Source organism: Callospermophilus lateralis, chromosome 9, assembly GCF_048772815.1.
Source record: "Callospermophilus lateralis isolate mCalLat2 chromosome 9, mCalLat2.hap1, whole genome shotgun sequence".
Taxonomy (NCBI): Eukaryota; Metazoa; Chordata; class Mammalia; order Rodentia; family Sciuridae; genus Callospermophilus; species Callospermophilus lateralis.
The window spans coordinates 121,703,151-121,721,112 of NC_135313.1; positions in this window are offsets into that span (position 1 = coordinate 121,703,151).

Sequence of the window (17,962 nt, forward strand, 5' to 3'; positions counted from 1 at the left end):
TCCACTGAGACATTCCTGGTCACACTGATATCTGAGTTTTCTGAGATGCTCACAATTCCTTTCAGCTATCCAGTATAAGGCCTTGTCACAGAGCTTGGAAGTGGTATATATCTTTTACACAAAACCATGAGCCTATTCAGGAGAGTGGACAGAATTCAGGAAGAAAACAACAACTTAGGAAGATAGCAGATGTTGCCCATCAATCAGGCAAGCCACCATCCATTAATAAAATGTGCAGGATGAATGCTGGGAAGCTTTCTACTAGACAGGACATATCCATTGATGCATTCTCTTTTCTAATGTCTACAACCACGGACAAAGTGAGATACACAGACATAGAAACACTTGCCTTTTCAAAAGAATTACTAGAAACTGTCCACTCCAAACTAAACAAACTGACTTTTCTACCTATTTTCAGAACATGAGACAAAACCACAAACTCACATCCACACATACAAAGGCACCTCCTTCCCCAATTAGGCCTGGGACTATCTGAAGTGTCCTCTGACTGGTGGGCCATACTATGTTCCCCCGAAATGGCCTGTCCTGTCTCAGATCTGGTCTCCTTGTCCAACACTGTGAAGTTGTCAGGACCCAGCGGTGAACCACTACCTGCTTTTTCAGGAAAGCCCCCTCTTCAGAGTTTTCCAGGCATTTTGCTATCCTCACATCAGTAGTTAGCAAGAAAGAATGACTCTCTCATTGTTAAATCCAAACAAGTAAAACTACTGGGACTGGGACTGGGACTGGCTCTGGGTGCCTGTCTTCCTGGATTCAAAGTTCAGCGGGTTCCATCACTAAGGAAGTGAGGTGAGGTCACTTCCTTCAGGAACTGAATGAGGTCACTGCCTTGGCAACCACTTTGTCCTAACAGCTGCTTTCAAGGGTCTCATGAGATGGAGGCTGCCCCTACTTCCTCTGACACTTTCACAAGATAGAAAGGTATATCAACCATAATCACCCGGGAACAGCTGTCCACACATGCCTGGTTTGGTCCATCTTCTCTACATTAAGCAGAGAGAGGCTGATTCAGACACAACCTTTCATCCTTACCAGGTTGTTTGCCATGGAAGATTGCTTCTGCTTTCTCATGACCTTCATAGCTGCCTACATCTTCTCCAGAGATAATTTCTGCATGGATCTTTGAGGTTCTCAGCAGGTGGAAGATGCCCTACCTTCCTCTATTTTAAGACCAACTCTGTCCCTGCTCTTCTGTAAAGTTAGATTGAGGGAACAGTGTATGGTTAGGGTTAATAACATGTTCAATTTGGATTAGGAATCATTCTGCTGGATCAATTATGGTATTGGGAACCTGCGATATTTATAAGAATATAGAGGTGAAATATATGTATGAAAACAGAAACCTAAGTAAGATTTGAAGCCCAGAAGGGCATTGGCCCTTTGATTGGAATACTTATCTTTGAATAATATTCTGCACCAATGTCTCAGATAAATCGATATACAATGGCATAGGACCTTGTACCTTGGATGATTGAATGTAGAAGATAACATCAAATCAAACAGGGAGACTCGGTAGAAATACGAAGATAGTCTATAGGTTTAGAAAGAAGAGTGAGTATAGGATTTGGAACAAAAGTTCTTTAGCAATAGGGTTTTGGTTAGATAGTGAATGTAACTGTCAGCTCATGTGAAGTGTCAGTCATAATGATGAAAGGGGAAAATATGTAGGAAAGCAGACATCAATAGAGACATTACGAAATCAGGCAAAGTATAAAGTGAGTGATAGGATTAGACATTTTCAATATGATTGAGTTTGAATATATTATCTTAGGAAGAAACCAATATGTTGTCAAAAATAGGAATGACTTTTTAGAGCATTCGGCAACATGGACATGGATGTTTTTAGTAATCCACGTTCACTTTCCATTTAGGGTTTGGTACAATCAGAAGTGTGACCTTTGCACTTTGTGTCCAGAATATTACTGTGATAAAATGTATATGTTCATCAGGTGACATGAGTATTTCGTCCAACATTTCTGGGAGCAATATTTTGAAAACGTATAAATTATATTGGGTTTACAAAGAGGTGTACCCTGTGTTTATGAATATAGACATAATGAATGAATAGACCATACTCTGAATAAATAATATTACTGGTTCCACTTTAAATGATGGATTGAATTGATATCTGAAAATATATAAGAAATCTTATATTGATATACAATCATTCATTCCAACCAGTCATACATCTAATGGTAATATTAGGGTTATGGTTTATCATGAACAGTGTGTGAGTTTTGCTTCAATGTGATTATGGAAATAGAAAATAATGTGTTGGAAAGGAGTCTCATGAAAAGACCAGTCAAGAAACATGGAGGAATACATGTGTTCTGAAGCAGGAAGTGATTGAAAGTGAAACAAATGCCTATAATTTTGCGAACTTGTGGATGAAATATATATCCAATGTTGTGCATAAACTGAAGAAATAGTAACGTACCAGTATTGTGGAAAAATGAACGTCAAAATACATATCATGACCCATAGGAATCTACTTGCATTGATGTTAAACTGGGTCGATTACTGTAGAAAGATTAGGATTTGAATGCACCATGCACTGAAGTTAGTTTTCAATACTAGGAAACAAATATGTATTTCAGGTGGATGATTATTTAAGAGAATAAACTTGTGAAAAGTTGATTATAAAACCACATACATGTATATCAATGAATTTAGGGAGTGTATGATAAGACACATATATTTTATTTTAAAAAATCTGGACACATACACACACACACATACACACACAGACATTAAAAAGTAGCAATATATATGCCAATCAAAATTCATCGTGAAATATATTTCATCCACAGATGCAAAAATATTTATTTTACTGAACATGGTTTTATGTATAATGTTGTTCTACTAGGAAGCTCATCCATAGTTTGAATTTTCAGTTCCAACAGCGTTTAATCAGCCAAATCACAAAACTATAAGTGTGATAACATGTAGGATTCTATATGTGCATATAGAAATACATGTGCTGAATAGGCTACAGAGAAAGGGATACAGGAATTCACATATTTGTTAAGTATAAAAACACATGGAGAACTATTTCAATAAAAAATTGATTAGATTTATTACACCATTCCTTTATCATGCAAAAGGCAAATCCAACTAAACGCCATGCCTCCTCTGAACTGCTTGTATTTCTATTCTGTTTTGGTTATTTTTCTCCATCATATTAGGATTAGTATTCAGAGTCTAGTAGGGTATGGGTTAGTGTCAGGGATTTAGTATTTTGAATGGAAAATTAGATAATGAATCCAATGTGTATGCAAATATGTGGGACACAAAAATCTTCCCACTCTTATCCAGAACAATGCCTTGACATTACCTTCACTCTAAGTAAGACACAATTAGAGGAGAAGAGTTAGAAAATCAGTGAATACTTATCTGGAATGGAAAATTCTCAGGAGTTCACCACCTTGTAGGTGGTAATGGGGTTTCCAAAAGTGAGGGACAGGGTTGATAGATCCAACCTTATCTTTTATTAAATTTGGAAGCCATCTTGCCACAAAGACATGAAAAGATAATTTTGGCTTCAGTATAAATTACTGTAAAATTTGAACCTGCTTGGAATGCCTGCCTGTGCCTTGAACTCACCCATGCCTGGCTCTGTGACCAGATAGCAGCCTTCTCTGAAACTTTAGTGACACCTCATAAATATTGCACTTCTCTGGCCTGACAACGACCCTCTCTGAGGCTATAATGGTCCTCATAATTTCTGATGTTGGGGCCAGAAAAAAAATGTAAACTACCATTAGTGTGATGCTTGTCAAAGTTCTGGTATCTGTAATACCCTTTGTGTGTAACTTCCTGGAATATAAAGCTGGGCTCTAAGAAAGGTGGTGTTGCTGTCTTGTTCCCGCCATTTTGGAAGAGAGACAGCCCGGCCAGTTGAAATAATTAGCTTGCATTAATTTGATTTTAATTGGAGTGTGTGGTCTTGTGTCCTGGTCTAATATTTTGTCGTTTCCCAGCGAGATGACCCTGCCCAAGTTTATCACAAGACCAGACTGCTGGAAATTCTGAAGCTGGCCTTCCCTCCAGGGCTCCAGGCTGGAGAGCCAAGTTCCAAGACCTTGGAGTGAGCATTTGGTCCGGGGAGCACTACAGTGAACCACTGAACTAAAACTGTTAGGAAGCCCCTGGTGGAGGACGTCTCCATATGTAAGTGGTGCCTTTATAACATGTAATATTCGGTTAAGGGAGATCTATTCTGATGACAGAGAGGTGGCCTCGGGAGGCTCACATATACTCCTGTCTGGGACAGTAAGGAGAATCGTTCTTTGTTCTGTTCTGTAGGGAATTGCTCTGGAAGGATAGAGAGGTGCCGACGGGCACACACGCACTTGTACCCCTCAGCTTTACCAATACATTGCATTGCTCCTCAGATTTTCTGTTTCGGTGCAGGGTTTCTGTTTTTTTTTTTTTTTTTTTTTTTTTTTTTTTGTGTGTGTGTGTGTGTTGTTCTGTGTTCTATATGGTTTTTTTTGTTTGTTTGTTTGTTTGTTCGTTTTTGTGCATTTTGTTGTGTGATTTCTGTGGTTAAAAACTTAAGGATATTGGATGTGGAAATGGGTAATAAAGCAAGTAAGCCTGACACCCATTTGGACTGTGCTTAAAGGAACTGCGATGAACATTACCACCCTTGGTTAAGCAGGATGAGAGAAGCCCCTAGCTGGCTGACTGGAGCACACCCACTGCAGAGGGCAATGCCTGCTGGGGATCTAAGAACTGAGTATCTCCCAGGTTAACAAGTGAAACTACTTTAAAACCCTTTGTCCCTGAGATCAGGAGAGTCACATACTTTGGGAAGAGTCCCCTGTGTTTTTCCTTTGTTATCAAAGCAATAAAACTCCATTTTTCTTTTTCTCCAAACACTGTCCTCATTATTAAATTGGCATTAATTGGCTTCAAGGTCAGGAACCGAACTTTAAGTTACAAATTTTGATATACCACCTCCCCCTCCGCCCTGGACCTTTTTGAGACCTGACTACTGAAATGTTAGGAGATGGATCCTGCTTGGGGTGGAACCGAACCAGAGAAGCTAATCCTGTAAGTAAAAGGAGGGACTGAGGGACTCGCAGCAGCTGCCAAAGCCCTGTTGCTTCAGGGAATTCCCTCCTTCCTTACCTGAACTGTAAGGATTATGCCACCTCTGTCTTCTGAAAAAAGAGAAAAAGAAAAAGGGGACACTATATGCAGTAAAGTCACCATGTAGACCCTTGATTTTACATTTCAGGTTGCCCCTCTGTGAAAACATCTGGTTCCCTTATGGGGACATCTATATTGCCACTGGTGTAGGAGATTTTTCTCTTATCTGCTCTGTTTTAAAGGCTTCTGTCTGTCAGCCATAGTCTGGAGCTCCTTTCTGTCTGTCTTGTGTCTTTGTTTCTGGCCCTTTAAGATGTTTGCAATAATGTGTTGATATTATAAATTGTTTCTTGGGAATGATCTTAGCTGAATGTGTGTCTAAATTATGATGTTCTATTTTAACAATCTACTATCTGAATGGGTTTTTGAAGCATTGCACAATCTTGCAGTTAAAAGTCGGGATTAGGTAATTGTTTAGTTTTTGATTTCAGATAATTCATTCCAGAGAACTTTAATACTTAGGATGGAAAACTAAAGAATTCTACTTTCAAGTTGGCAAGTAACTTCCCAATCATTCAGGCTTTTTTTTTCACCAATTTTGAATTGGGTAGCCTGAGAAAATATCACTGTGTGTATCAATGCATTAATTTGGACAAGGATAGTAAATCATAATATGGTTTCTGTTGATAAGAAAAGATGTAAAGATATAAAATTTTGTGAGTTGTATCTTAAACATGTATCATAATTTTCAACATCCTAACCTGAAAATTATGGTTAAAATGACTTAGGCCTGAGGTGTCTGCTCAGAATAGCAGTTTTTTCCTGCTCCTTCCAGACCTCAGACAGGACTTAGATTCAAATGCAAATGACAGAAGCCTGCAAGCTCAGTATCAGACTGATCTGGGGCCTAAGGAAGAAAAAATGTAAATGATATGGTATTTACAAATTACTGGCCAGTCATTTTTTTCTAGGACTCTTACTTTTTTTCCTTAGTTTCTGGGTTTTTTTTTTTTTTTGAGCTTATGATTTTGATCCTGCAGACCTAGGTTAATGTTTTTCTGATCAGATCTATCTTTGACCAACTGTGGAGTTTTTGAAACATTGCAATGGAGATTTCACCTGCGAAAAGCTTCAAGGCCTTTACTATTATTATGTGTGCAAACGTTTGTTATGTGTTGTATGTCTATATATACATATGTCCGTATATCATCCATGTGATACACAAATTTACATATAAAAGGAGCGCTCATAAAAACAAATTTTAAAAAGTGGATCCAAAGATCTTCAATTCACGTCATTTAAATGGTTAAACTGAAATTTGAAAAACAGATAAAAATAAATGTCTTTAAATTTAAGCTTAAGAGTTTTTCTAGGTGTTCAAAAATCTAATAAAATATTAATGTCTATAAAATGTCTAATATGACTTGGTTCTAGGACGTTTCCTTCAACAAAAAAAATGGTTTACACTGTTCAATACATTTGTCTAATATTTTGATAAATTAGTAAAGTAAATATGATATGGGATTACTCATTCATGAGTACTTTTGTTAGATATCTGATTGATTAACTAAGGTCTGTATAAGTTTGTACTAAAGTATGTATAAGATTGTAAAAATCAGTCATGTGTTAAAGAGACAAAAAATTCTTAAAACATAAGTTTACCAATAACATTGTGTTTATTTAGTTTTATTTTTTCTAGAGCAAGCAACCATAAAAATTAAACAAATGATTAAATAAGAACTGTTGTTTTAGAGCACTGTACTGCCATTTATTTAAAAGCTTAACTGGGATAATGTAAAAACATCCATGTAATTGTGATGCTATTAATGTGCTTATATCTTCCAGGTATACAAGTCTGTAAGGTAGAAACTTAAAAGAGCATTATATCAAACTGTTATTCTGAAGTTGTATGGTAAAAATATATATTGGGCATTCATTTACCTGTTATCAATAAGACATGTAAAGTTTTATGTTACTTTTTACATTGGGAACAATTTAAATATATTTTAAATTTAATGAGAGCCTAATCTATGTAAAGGTTAAGAACATTCAGCCTTTCATTAATTCATGTTTTAAATGTGATATCATATCATGTTAGCTAATGTTCATGTGACCTCAAACAATTTATGTAAACTTTGTAAAATGATATTTAAAAAAACAAATTTCCGCTTTAGAACTAAAACACTTGAGATTTATAAAGAGCCCTGCCTTACCTGAGATAAGGCTCTGTGTCCCAACTTACTATATGTTAGAATAACTACAAAAGCAGTAGGTCAGATTTTATTTCATTTAAAGTTATATTCAAAAGCTGTTTTTTTTTTCTGTCAAGATTACTAGGATCTCAAACAGGGGATATAATGTATAACTCAGCCAAAAAATTCAGGGTAGGTATTACACGAACTAAGTATTTTTACTTTTGTTAATTTTATTTTGAAATTTTCTTATAAGTGATCTAAAGATTCCCTGTTATTGTTTTACAAATGTGTTGCTTTAAGAACACAACATGGGTTTATTCAAGATAATAAGTCATCACCTACAATACAGACAGAATAATACAGATCCCAATTTATTAAAAAAATAAATAATAATAAAGTTATAGACATTAAAGCCCAGTACTCTTAATGTAAGGCTGTTAAAATTTATTTGTTGCATGTTTAAGATTAGGATTTAAAATTAAAGTTAAATGAAAGGGCCAAGAAAACCAATATTTGGCTCTTGCCCTCTGAGTCAGTCTAAATTCAGGGAACAGGGTACTTCTCTAAAGGGCTTTGCAACTCTGAGCCACATAACCTCCTGATCAGGGAGATAAAAGACACCACTGGAGAACAGAAAGCCAATCAGTGCATTTGTTACGAAGAGGAGAGTCATCAGAGAAGGGAGACATCCCTGATGCTTCCGAGGGAAGCCCACATGGTCAAGCAACCTGGACCCACCCTAGCACAAATGGCACTAGCAGAAACTCAGAAAAGCTCTCAAGATTCCCCAGAAATGACTCCCATAAAAGCTCAGCTGACTGTTAACAATAGATAGAAACAAAAGTCAGTTTGACTGCTTCATCTTAAACACTTAGCAAAGACAGTAAATACCAAAATACAGCCATTCCTGTGCATTTTAAATAATAATAATAATAATATTTTAAGGTATACACTTTATGTTAGCCTCCCAAAATAAGTAAGACTGGAGGTTACAAAGAAGGATTCTCAGACAAGAATGCCTGATAACCATACAAAGAGACTATCAAGAGGAGCTTCCAGAGGCAGAAGTCTTTAGTTTAAGGCCTACAGATATTCCTAACCTACACAGGTAGGCTTGGTGTTTGCTAGTACGATTATCCAGCCCTGAGTAACAGAATTAAAAGTTTCTCTATTAGACACAGAGATAATACTAGTAAAAGGATTTTGCAAGATCAGTGACAATAAATTATTAAACTGTAACTTATGGGAAAGGACAACTATAACACTAAAAGTTAAATATTAAGTTGACAGTCCTGATAACTGGGGATATTAAAGACTGGTGAGGGAACTTCTATACAGTGACATGTTCCAGCTGCTGCAACATTTATTCAGTACTCATGGTTTTTGTTTCTGTCATAGAAGAATCCATCCTCAGATGCCTTTACAACCTGTTCTTTCCCAACCAGACTTCAAAACAAACTGACTTCTAAAAGGCAACTCATGTCCTTTAACTGAATTCCAAAAGGCAACTCATGTCCCTCATGCCATGCCCCCTCACATCACCCTCATTCAGCTCAGAAGAAGCCAAAATGTGTGATGCCTCTCTTCTTACAACAATGATGCCAAAAATAAATAGACTATCAATATAAGTAAATAATTAAGTCAGCTACAATCAGGAATTCAGTTTTGGGTGAGTTCTAAAAATTTGGAGACTGTTACCTGAATGATTAAAATTTCCTCAGTGTTCTTCCCCTACCCTATCAAAGATTAGAAAGGGACACATTAGAAAAGGGGGGAATGATAGACCCAACCTGATCTTTTATTAAAATTGGTAGGCATCTTGCCACAAAGCCATGAAAAGATAGTTTTGGCTTAACTATAAATTACTGAAATTCTGAACCTGCTTGGAATGCCAGCCAGTGCCTTGAACTCACCCATTCCTTGCTCTCTGACCAGATATCAGCCCTCTCTGAAACGTTAGTGACACCTCATAAATATTGGCCTTCCCTGGCCAGAAAACGACCCTCTCTGAGGCTCTAATGGTCCTTATAAATTCTGATGTTGGGGAGAGCAAAAAAAAAAATCTAAACTACCATTAGTGTGATGCTTGTCAGAGATCTGTTACCTGTAACCCCCGTTTTGTGTAACTTTCTGGGCTATAAAGCTGGGCTGTAGGAAAAGTGGGGTTGCTGTATTGTTACCACCACTTTGGGAGGGAGACGCAGCCCGACCAGTGGAAATAATAAGCTTGCTTTAATTTGATTTTAATTGGAGTCAGTGGTCTTTTCTAGCGTCCTGGTCTAACAGGTAAACACTCCACAAACATGGAGCTCTGCCAGCCTAAAGACTCCTTAAGAAACTGCCTCTGAGGTTAGGCACTTGAAATATATGTTGTTATCAGGAGCTTTAGCTTCCTTTCTATTGAGAGCATCAAAGCTGTGTCTGCATCTATGTGACCTGGAGGACATGGTTTCTTATTTTCAAAAGGACATGAGGCAGCAGTGCTGAATTCACTCTTTGTAGGTAAACTGTGGCCACTTAAGGATAAGTGTCTCCTTGTGTGGACTTTGAAGCCTTTTGGTCATCCCCCACTTTTCATGTTGTTTCTTGCACTGGGAGTTTGGTATTTGCTTCACGAAATACAATGAGTTCAACTGGGACCTAGTGCTGGAGGGAGTTCTGTCACGTGTGGTGGGTCAGGGTCTGCAGGAGAATGTAACAACCAGGATTCTATCCCACATAGATTTCCCCCTTCACCATAACAAACTGATTCTGAACATTGCCTTGAAAATCTCCATATAAAAAGATGCCTTTATATTGAGAGGTTTCAGACATATAAGTTTCTGCTGGATGCACCATGTCAGTCACAAGCCATTTGCAAGCCAATGTCAGATCCACATGGCCACAACACAGATGTTTTATCACACACCTGCACACCACCTCTCTAGTTCCACTATTCAGTAAGCTCCAACTTACTGGTATTTCTGTTCTACACCATTTTCATGAAACCAAGTCAATCAAGGCACTGTCTGGTACACTCATGATCAGACACAGGACATCAAAAAGTTCTCCAGTACCACCTAGTAATGGGAATGTCAATAATTTCATGGTATTTATCTAGCCAATTTTCAAGGATCAAGTTGGAGGCCTTGTGGGTTTCAATTCATTTAGGAACCATTAAATATTGAGGAAGCTCATTTCAATGAAAGTTCTGGAGAACTCTCACAGCCAATTCTTTGCAAAGAGTGGCCGAAATTTCACACGAAGCCAGGCCCATTGAGGTCTACAATGTAAGGTTCATGTGTGTTTTGACTCTCAACAATGACTGCCAAGTCTTTCAGAATAAAATCATGTGATATCCTGGCTGAGATTCCCAGTGATCTGTGGAAAGCAACCCTGGGCCTAGATATCAGTTTCCAAGGGCGACTGTCAGGAGTGGCCTCGTAAAATCCCAACACAATTCATGGCAATTCTTCTCTGAGGTCAATTCCAGAACTCAGTCTCTAAGGGGATCACACCAGAGTTCAAACCCAGGTGGACCCAGTCATCTCTTTTCCAACCACCACACAAATGACCACAATTGAAACCAAAAAGATCCCACATGACCCTCATCTTCTGCCATATAGACACTCATAATAACCTCTGGCTGGAGGTTTCCATGAGGGGCGCAGCCCAAGACAGTGTCCAAAATTAGCTTTCTTATGCCTCATTTGCCCAAAGTCAGGGTGGCCTGGACACCCTTCATGAGACCAAGAGTGATCAAATAGCCCTGCCAATAATACTGCTCTGCTTCTCCATTTTGAGGCTTACTGACTGTCGGGTATAGATTCTTTGTGTGAATTGGAGTCATGAGAAAATCCAAGCACCTATGCCCTAGCCTCTGCAGGGCTTGGAAGAACTTATTTTACCCAAAGGATATCTATTCTAACTTGATAGAGGTCAGGACCTTTGAGAGGAAGGCAAGAGACTTCATCCACATTGACTCTTCTTTTGGCCATTTTGGTTTTGGATTTACACATGGGATCTTTGTGTAGATCCATCAGGTGCTGAGAATCTAAGCAACAGACTTACACAGGGCCAATGGGCTGATTCAGACACATCCCTTTCCAAGCAATTAAGCAAAGAGCCACAGGTGATGCCCATTCATTTCCATTTGAAAACTGTTTTCTTCAGGCTTCACAAAGGGGTGGCCTGAGGCAAAGACTTTCCTGACATTTAGGGCAACAGAACAATAGGTAAGCAAAAGGCCCACATCAGGGTTTCTCCACTGAGACTTTCCTGGTCACACTGATATCTGAGTTTTCTGAGATGCTCCGATTCTCTTCAGCTATCGAGTACATGGCCACGTCACAGAGATTGGAGGTGGTACATATCTTGGACACAAAACCATGAGCCTATTCTGGAGAGTGGCCAGAATTCAGGAAGAAAACAGGAGCTTAGGAAGATAGTAGGTGTTGCCCATTTATAAGGCAAGCCACAGTCCATTCATCAATTGGGCAGGATGAATGCTGGGAAGCTTTCTTCTAGACAGGATACATCCCTTGATGCATTTTATTTTTTAATGCCTACAACCATGGACACAGTGGGATACTAGACATAGAAACACTCGCCTTGTCAAACGACTCATAAGAAACAGTCCATTTTAAACCAAACAAACCACCTTTCCTACCTATTCTCAGAACATGAGACAAAACCACAAACTAACACCTACACCCACAAAGGCACCTCCTTCTCCAAAGCAGGTCTGTGAGTACCCGGAGTGTCTTCTGACAGGTGAGACTTATTATGTTCCCACAAAATAGCCTGTCTTGTTTCAGATCTTTTCTCCTTCTCCACCCTGTGAAGTCGTCAGGAGCCAGTGATGAACCACTACCTGCTTTCGAAGGAAAGGCCCCTCTTCAGAGCTCTCCTGGCATTTGGCAATTCTCACCGCAGTAGGTACCAAGAAAGACTGACTCTGTCCTTGGTAGAACCAAACAAGTGTGACCACTGGGACTGGGACTGGAACTGGCAATGGGTGCCTGGCTTCCTGGTTCCCAAGTTCAGAGAGCACCATAACCAAGGAAGTGAGGTAGTTCACTTTCTTCAGGAACTGAATGAGGTCACTGCCTTGGCAACCACTTTGTCCAAACACTTGCTTCCAAGTGTCCCATGAGATGGAGGCTGCCCCTAATTCCTGAGACACTTTCACAAGTTAGAATTTTATATCAACCATAGGCACCTGAACAGAGCTCTCCAAACTGGCCTGGTTTGGTCCATCTTCTCTACATTAAGAAGATAGAACCTGGTTCAGACACATCCCTTCATCCTGTACAGGATGTTTGCCATGGAAGATGACTTTTGCTCTCTCAGGTCCTTCATAGCTGCCTACATCTTCTCCAGGGATCATTCTGCATGGACCTTTGAGGTTCTCAGCAGGTGGAAGATTCCCTACATTCCTGTATTGGAAGACAAACTCTGTCACAGCTATTCTGTAAAGTTAGATTGAGGGAACAGTGTATGGTTAGGGATAATAACATGTTCAATTTGGGGTAGGAAACATTTTGCGGAATAAAAAATGGTATTGGGAACCTGCGATATTTACAAGAATATACAGGTGAAATATAAGTATGAAAACAGAAATCTCGGTAAGATTTGAAGCCCAGAGGGCATTGGGCCCTTGATTGGGATACTTAGCTTTGAAATACATTCTGCACAGATGTCTCAGATAAATATATATTGAATGGCATAGGACATTGTACCTTGGATGATTGAATGTCGAAGAGAACATCCATTCAATAAGGGATTGTCGGTAGGATAAAGAAGATATTCGGTAGGTATAGAAAGAAGAGTGAGTATATGATTCGTACCAAAAGTTTTTTAGCAGTAGGGTTTCGCATAGAGAGTGAATGTAAATGTCACCTCATGTGAAGAGTCAGTCACAATTATGAACTGGGGAATATATGTAGGAAAGCAGATATCAGTAGAGGGTATAGGAAATCAAACAATGTATAAAGTGAGTGATAGGATTAGACATTTTCAACAGGCTTGAGGTTGAATATATAATCTTAGGAAGAAAGAATTTTGTAGTCACCAATAGGATTGACATTTGAGCACATTAGGCAACCTGTACATGGATGTTTTAAGTAATCCATGCTCACTTTCCTTTAAGGCATTGGTACAATCATAAGAGTGAACTTTGCTTTTTGTGTCCAGAATATTACTGTGATAAAATGTATATGTACATCAGGGGACATGAGTATTTCTTCCACCATTGCTGGGATCAATATTTTGAAACCATGTAAAGTAGTTTGGGGGTACAAATAGGTGTACCCTGTGTCTATGTATATAGAGATAATGTCTGAATAGACCATACTGTGAATAAATAATATAACTGTTTCAAACTTTAAATAATGGATTGAATTGATATCTTAAAATATACACAAAATGTTATATTGATTTATGATCATTCATTCCAACCAGTTATATATCTAATAGTAATATTAGGGTTATGGTTTATCATAAGAGTGTATGAGTTTTGCTTCAAACGTGATTATGGTAATCGAAAATAATGCGTTTGGAAAGAAGTCTCATGAAAAGCCAAGTCAAAAAACCTGGAGAAATACATGTGTTCTGAAGCAGGAAATGATTGAAAGTGAACAAATGCCTATTAATTTATGAACTTGTGAATGAAATATATATCCTATGATGTGCATAAACTGAAGAAATATTTATGTACCAGTTTTGAATGAAAATGAAAGTCAAAACACATATCATGTCTCATAGGTGTCTACTTGCATTGATGTTAAATTAGGTCAGTTACTATAGAAATCTGATTTCTTTGCACCATTCACTGAAGATAGTTTTCAGTACGAGGAAACAAATAGGTATTTCAGGTGGATGACTATTTCTGAGACTAATCTTGTGAAAACGTGATTATATATTCGCATATATGAACATAAATGAATTTAGGGAGTGTAAATAAGACACATATATTTCTTATTTTGAAAAATACACACACACACACACACATACACACACACTCACAGACATTAAATCGTAGCAATATATATGCCAATCGAAATACTTCATGAAATATATATCATCCAGAGATCCAAAAATATTCATTTTACTTAATATGGATTAATGTATAATGTTTTTCTACTAGGAAGATCACCCATTGGTTGAATTTTCAGTTGCAACATGGTTTAGGAGAAGTGATCTCTTCTCACAATTTGTATCTGCCAAGTCAACCACTTCACAAGAATGTACATGTGATACCATGTAGGATTCTATATATGCATATAAAAATACATGTGCTGAATAGGCTACAGAGAAAGGGAGACAGGAATTCACTTATTTGTTAACTTTAAAAGCACATGGAGAATTAATTCAACAAAAAATTGACGTGATTCATAACTCCTACCCTACATAATGCAAAATGCAACTCCAAGTATAAACCATGCCTCCTCTGAACTGCTTGCATTTCTATTCTGTTTGGGTCAGTTTTCTCCATCATATTAGAATTAGCAGTCAGAGTCTAGTAGGGTATGGGTTAGTGTCATGGATTCAGTATTCTGAATGGAAAATGGGAAAATGAATCCTATGTGTATGCAAATATGTGCTACACAAAAATCTTCCCACTCTCATCCAGAACGATGCCATGACATTACCTTCGCCCCAAGTAAGACACAATTTGAGGAGAAGAGTTAGAAATTCTGTGAATACAAATCTGGAATGGAATATGCTCAGGAGTTCACAAACTTGGAGTTGGTAGAGGAGTTTCCAAAAGTAAGGGACAAGGTAAACCCTCCACAAACATGGAGATCTTCTGGCCACTGAGGGCTAAATGTCTCCCCGTGTGCACTGTGTAGCCATTTGGTCATCCTCCACTTTTCGTGGTGTTTTTTGCTGCTGCAATGGGAGTTTGGTGTTTGCTTCATGAAATACAAGGAGTTCAACTGGGACACAGAGCTAGAGGGAGTTCTGTCACGTGTGGTGTGTAAGGGTCGGCAAGATAATGCACCAACCAGGCTTCTATCCCACATAGCTTGCCCCCTTGACCATAGCAACCTGATTCTGAATATTTCCCTGAAACCTCTCCATATAAAAAGATACATTTACATATAAGGGTATGCCGGATGCACCATGTTAGTCACAAGAATTTTGGAAGCCAATGGCAGATCCATATGGCCCCACCACAGATTTTATACCATACACCTTCCTACCACTGCTCTAGGCCCACTTTTCAGCAGGCTCCAACTTACGGGCATCTCTGTTCTACACCATTTTCATGAAACCGAGACAATCAAGGCAATGTCTGATATACTCATGATTAGCAACAGGACATACAAAGGTTCTCCAGTGCCACCTGTTCATGGGAATTTCAAAAAATTCATGGTAATTATCTAGCCACTTTTCAGGATGAAGTTGGAGGCACTGTGGGTTTCAATTCATTCAGGAACCATTAAATTCTGAGGAAGCTCATTTCAATGAAAGCTCTGGAGAATTCTCACAGCCAAGGCTTCCAAAACAGTGGCCAAAAGATCACATGAAATCAGGCCCATTGAGTCTACAATGTTAGGTCCATGTGTGTTTTGATACTCAACTATGGCTGCCAAGTGTTTCAGCATAAAATTATGTGTTATCCAGGCTGAGATTCCCAGGGATCTGTGGAAAGCCACCCTGGGCATAGATCTCATTTTACAAGGGCGACTCTCATGCGTGGCCTCCTAAAATCCCAACACAATTCATTGCAATGCATCTCTGAGTTCAGATCCAGAACTCAGTCTCTAAGAGGAATCACACCAGAGTTCAAGCCAAGGTTGACCCAGTCATCTCTTAAAATCACCACACTCATGACCACAATTAAAACCAAAAAACTCCCACGTGGCGGTCATCTTTTTCCATAGAGACACTCATCATAACCTCTGGCTGGAGGTTTCCATGAGGGGCGCAGCCCAAGACAGTGTCCAAAATAAGCTCCCTTGCCCCTCATGTGCCTAATGTCAGGGTGGCCTGGACACCCTTCCTGTGAACCAGGAGTGATCAAATATGCCTGCCCATAATACTGCTCTGCTTCTCCAATTTGAGGCTTACTGAGTATTGGGAATAGATTCTTTGTGTGAATTGGAGTCATGAGAAAACCCAAGCACCTATGGGCTAGCCTCTGCAGGGCTTTGAAAAACACATTTTACCCAAAGGATCTCTATTCTCACTTGATGGAGGTCAGGAACCTTATAGAAGAATGCGAGAGACTTCATCCACAATGACTGCTATTTTGCCCATTTTGTTTTTGAATGCACACATAAGATCTTTCTTTATATGCATCAGGTGCTGAGAATCTAAGCCACTGGCTCACACAGGGCCAAGAGGCTGATTCAGACACATCCCTTTCCAAAGCAGTTAAGCAAAGAGCCATAGGTGATGTCCATTTATTTCCATTTGAAAACTGTTTTTTTCAGGCTTCACAAAAAGGTCGCCTGAGTCAATGACCTTCCTGACTTTCAGGGCAACAGAACATTAGGTAATCAAAAGGCCCAAAGCAGGGTTTCTCCACTGAGACTTTCCTGGTCACACTGATATCTGAGTTTTCTGAGATGCTAGCCATTGCCATCAGCTATCCAGTACATGGCGATGTCACAGAGCTTGGAGGTGGTACATATCTTGGACACAAAACCATGTGCCTATTCTGGAGAGTGGCCAAAATTCAGGAAGAAAACAGAAACTTAGGAAGTTACTAGGTGTTGCCCATCCATAAGGCAAGCTGCAGTCCATTCATAAATTGGGCAGGATGAATGCTGAGAAGTTTTCTACTAGACAGGACACATCCATTGATGCATTCTCTTTTTTAATGTCTACAACCACGGACACAGTGGGATACACACACATAGAAATATTGCATTGTGAAATGACTTACTAGAAACAGTCCTCTCCAAATCAAACAAACCTCATTTCCTACTTATTCTCAGAACATGAGACAAAACCACAAACTCACACCCACAACCACAAAGCACCTCCTTCCCCCAAGTAGGTCTTTGATTATCCGGAGTTTTCTCTGACTGGTCAGCCATACTATGTTCTCCCGAAATGGCCTGTCCTGTCTCAGATCTGGTGTCTTTGCCAACTCTTTGAACTAGTCATGAGCAAGTGGTTAACACTATCTGCTTTCTCAGGAAACAAACCTCTTCGGGGCTTTCCTTGCATTTGGCCATCCTCACTTCAGTAGGTACCAAGAAAGACTGACTCTGTCCTTGTTAAATCCAAACAAGTGAGACCACTGGGACTGGGCCTGGGACTGGCTCTGGGTGCCTGGATTCCTGGATCCAACGTTCAGAGAGTTCCATCACCAAGAAAGTGAGGTGTGGTCACTTCTTCCAGGAACTTAATGAGGTCATTGCCTTGGGAACCACTTTGTTCTAACAGTTGCTTCCAAGTGTACCATGAGATGGAGGCTGCCCCAATTTCTGTGACATTTTCACAAGTTAGAATGGTATATCAACCATCGGCACGCGGGAACAGTTCTCCACACAGGCCTGGATTGGTACATCATCTCTACAGTAAGAAGAGAGAGGCTGATTCAGACACAACCCATCATCCTGATCAGGTTGTTTGCCATGGAAGATGACTTTTGCTCTCTCAGGTCATTCATACTTGTCTACGTGTTTTCCAGGGATAATTTCTGCATGGAC